Below are 4,979 nucleotides of genomic sequence, written 5' to 3'. Positions count from 1 at the left end.
TGTTTGTTGATTCATAAATTCAGATAGTGGTGAGGTCGTGGTATGAGCGGCATAAAATGTAAATTTTCGCTGTTTTTGCTTCTACATCCTCATAAAGCTGTGCTCACACATTCACGATTTTACTGCCGTCTTTGACAGGACCATTCCTGATTAAAATTTGTCAAATGTCTGATTAAGAGCCCGTGAATCGTTGATTGAAATTCAAACTTAAATTAAAATTTGTAACAAAAATTATTTAATCACGACAATCAGATATTGTTCAGGAAGCGTTGATATTTAAACGTTTCCAAGCGAATTTGTCAAAATAATTTCGTTCTTAATCCGATTCTAATCCGATTTGTATCTTTCGCATGGTAAAAAGAGACCTGATGTGTCCCGATAGGGTCCCGATTCTACCGAATGTGATTCGACAGATATCATACTATGACCAGACAGTGAACCGACGTTGACGGAGGGTATCCGTTAGAAAATTGTCGGCATATTCAGATGATCAGGTACTGTTACAACGTAATCCTATCGCGGTCCATTGTATGGCATTACAGACGGCTTTGTCGTAATCTGTTCGGTAATTGCCGGGACTCGAACGTGGGTATCATTGCGGAATTTCGTATTTATAACGGAATTCTTCCGGAACTGTTTCGGAAAAGACGGTTCGTATTCGACAAGATCTTGATGCAATCTGGAATCAATCGGCAGGAGAAACAGAAATGACCGTTCCACAGGACACTGTCCAGAAATCACAGAACATTGTCAGGATGTTGATCCGACACAGCAGAATCTGTAACGACATCGGATTAATATCCTCAATGTTCAACAAATGGAAGTTTTTAACGACCTTGACTGGCTATACAGCCCTTGCACGGTCGGTCCTCAATTATATTGAATGTCCTATCATTTTATTGATGCAGATGTTTAAGTTCGTAACACATTCCTACGGGTTTGAAAAGTCCAGATAGTTCAGCAAAGCACCCCGACAGTTAAGTACGACCTGTAACATTCAACCGCTTACTGCTGAGTAAGCATATACTGCTTAACATGTGGATACAGTCGTGCTGTTCATGTAATTACAAACAAACCCGCGATAATAAGTCTTAATCAGTGGATCACGTTCGATGGAAAAAGGACGGGATTATAGTAACGACATTTGGAACCTATCCGTCATCTATCAAACAGGTATTTCAATACACAGGATGATTGAAACTTCACCACTTGGAACTCTTGGTATAATAGCTTCCTTGTAAGCTAGAACCCTCTACCCCCCAAAAATGCAATTTCTTTGATACCATATAATCTTGGAGAAATATATACTGCATATGAAGGTGCTGCACGAATGTTGCTGCACGAATGTTGCTACATATATTGAAAAGTTAACAATTGGGCAGCGGAACTCACCTCTTTTCAACCAAACCTTATTTTAAGTGTTTAGTTGTTACTCCCGATATGAGGACGATTAAACTAACTTGAATTCTTTATTTCAAATTAAATTCGAGAAATGCGTTCCACATACTATTTGTCACCAAACTAGTGAGAGGACTGCATCTATTTAGCGGAAAGTGAAATTGAAGAATAATTCTAACTCCTTTTCATTCTTCCTAAGAATCTCCAGTATGAATTCAGCCTCGCACAATTGGCTCCCATGGGAATGAAGATTCTTGAAAAACACGTTCTACAAATGGAACAAATATTATGTTAATCAATAAATCTTGCTTAATAGGTTAGTTTCAGAATGTTTGTTTGAATCAGAGTATTTTTTCAAAGTATCCCTCTCATTAGACCAGATGCTTGTACCGACGTGAGCCATTCTTTTTTTTTTTTTTTTTATGAAAAAAGCAGTGTGAAATCTTCCAATTTGGCATTTAGTTTGGAATAAGGAATAATTGTGTAAAGGGTAAAAAGTCAAACGTGTTAATACTATTGCAAGAAGAAAAAGAGTTATATTGTGTGGACTTCAAATGATCTTTGAATTGTTTTAATATCCACATCAGATTCACCTCGCCCCTTGAGTATGTAGTTTTACAATTACTTTAAAAGCTGCTAGATTTTGTTATAATGACATAGAAAGAGTACTTGGATAAATCAGCAATACAAGGACATACAACGTTACAGTGATGGAAGGTCCAGGTATTCATCTTTGGTTGAAATTCCGAAGGAACGTAGAACAGACCTATGATTATTGTTGGGTTCCTCCTTTCTCAGTGTCGTTTGGAGATATGATAAAAAAAAAAAAAAAAAACGTTATAGATTTCATGAGTCCAAGGTTGAATAACATTTATGTGGAACGCACAAAGCCAAATATTTAAAAGCCAAGGATGTATAAAGAACCGAAACAGTTGAAGAGCTATAAGACAAAGAGGGCATAAAAATTAGCCAGAACTATCTAAGGTCAACTTTGCCTGAGGGAGTTAAAACGCCATTTTATATTTTATAAACGAATAATTTTAGAAGAAATGTTATAAATCATGTCAGTTCTGAATACTGACTACCGAGCTGCTAACACCCTTGGGATTGATAATCCACCAGCAGAGGCATCGACCTAGTGCTGTAAAAAATAAAAACAACACGTTATAAATTGCATGATCATCAAATTACCCAATTCCTTGATCAAGCAGTTTGTGTAATGGGATTGACACATACTAGTTGTCATGACGGTAGGACAGGTGTTTATCAACATTTGGGTCTTTTAAGATCGATTTAGCATGTGTTTCCATAGACCCATTTACTATTTGAATTATAATTGGTACTAACGGTCTCACCTTTAACTTGCAATTGGTGTAGTACAGATATAAGATTAATAACATCAGAGACTACTAGTATTCTTTAAAGTAAAGTGTCATTTTTGTGCATGTGAACTGATTTATATATAATGAAGGATTTTGCTCAAACTGGTGGCATCAAGATTTTTTGGTGCAAAAAAAAAGTTATTCAATAATCTTTTCTCCTTTTCAACTGAGAACTGCTCTGAAAAGTCTGTGAATGGCAATATTCGATTTAATAGCTGTATTTTGTATTGTTTAATGGGGTTTGTAACAGTGATTTCCAAACATAGGAGAATGAAGTTTTGAAACAGTAGTGAATGAAGCTTCATGCGAACGAGATAAAACCCAAACGATATTTGTTCAAATGGAAGGTTATTAATAAAGACATCATGGAGAGTAGGTGATAAATTATGACGATGACCATGACTGTGTTTACATCGTGAAGCAGAGCTAAATATATTCATTACATTCACTGAACTACATTTCCAAATTTTATCGAATCCAATAGTCTTGCTTTTGTCGACGGCGAGGTGTCGCTAGGTGAGGACTGTTAGTTCTAACGCATATTTTCTGAAAGATGCGAACTCTCATAAAAAGGTTTGAATGATCAGACTGAAGAAAATGCTGGTTTAAAATGTCATTTGTATTGATGTTAATGTCTGTTCTCTAGCCGAACATACGTTTATTAAGCCAAACAGTCCAAAAAAACATATCGTAGAAAAAGTTGTAGACTAGAATCAGCAAGAACACTTAGCAAAACACACCATGTACCTCAAATACACAGCTACATCAAGTAATGATAAAGTAAAACATCACATCTTTTATAAAAATCGACGTGAAATATGAAAACTAAGTGTATTTTTGCCACCTAATTAACCTTTTGTTAGTCTTTTTTGTTCTTTTCTTTAATTTTTGATTCTTTGTATTTTTTTCGGAATTAAGGTTTGAAGTTCATTTTGCTGAACTAGTATACTTTATTGTTAAAGGGTAACCAACATACGGGTATCGGATTTTCTTGCATTAGATACCTATCAGTGGCCTTCCGACTTTTTATGCTCTTTAGTCGGGTTCTTTCAAATTTTTTTCTATATCTTCTATATAAAAACAATCTGCATACTTTGGATTAATTAATCCGGATTCACAAGAGTAGACCCAGTCAGACCCCTTTTTGGCCCCAAAATATAGCACTTTTACAATTTTTGTTGAAATGTAAACGTTTAGTTATTTACTAGAAAAAATACTTTAGTTCCATGAATATAGGCTGTTTTTGACAATATATCATGCACATGCATCAGGTATTAGCATCATAAATACCGGTATATGCACAACTACTGGAATCTTCACAATTTTAGCATTTTTACTAATTTTAAGACGATTTTTGTCTAAAATGGAAGAGGCCACTTTTGTATTCTGTCATATTATTTAAATACATGTTGTGTTTAGAGATAATGCACAACATATATAGAGGATGGCTTGGACGGAGAGTTCTCATTGGCACTCATACCATATCTGTTTATACTTAGTTGAAACTGAACAGGAATATGGCATATTTGATAGATTTTTAACCGGATTCACGAAGTAAAAATCGGTTATTGATTTGGCAATGTACGGTAGCTGCCAAACAGTGTCTGTTCATTTACATAAGAACGCTTTGAATGATTTTTTCAAATATAGATATGTTGTTTCCTGTGACTTAATCAAGGTTAAGTTCAGCTTTCACGATATAAGCTTTTCTCCTTGTTGAGTTATCACCCTTGTTAATATCCAATATGACCTACCAAATAAGACTATTTACCAGGTTAAAAAATAACATGAGCAACCCGATGGGTGCCACATGTGGAGCAGGACCTGATTATCCTTCCGGAGCACTTGAGATCACCCCCAGTTTGATGGGCTTGGTGTTGCTTTGTCTATAATTTCTATGTTGTGTTTTGTGCATTATTATTTGTCTATTTGTCTTTTTCTTTTTTGGCCATGGTGCTGTCTGTTTATTTTAGATCTAAGAGTTTGAATGTCCCTCTGGTATCTTTCTCCCCTCTCTTTTACAAAGTGTTTGCTTTATTCCTTTTTCATTGTCAATCTTTATCAGTACCCATGATATCTTCCTTTTGATTTTGTTGTTACTGTGTTCTGCAGTTGATACAATCTAATATATAAAGATCTATCTAATGACCTTTTGTATTCAAAGTCAAAGTTGAAATGTAATGAATATTTATACAAATC

Source organism: Mytilus edulis, chromosome 2 (genome assembly GCF_963676685.1).
Source record: "Mytilus edulis chromosome 2, xbMytEdul2.2, whole genome shotgun sequence".
NCBI classification, from domain to species: Eukaryota; Metazoa; Mollusca; class Bivalvia; order Mytilida; family Mytilidae; genus Mytilus; species Mytilus edulis.
Note: the sequence above shows the minus strand (reverse complement) of the source record.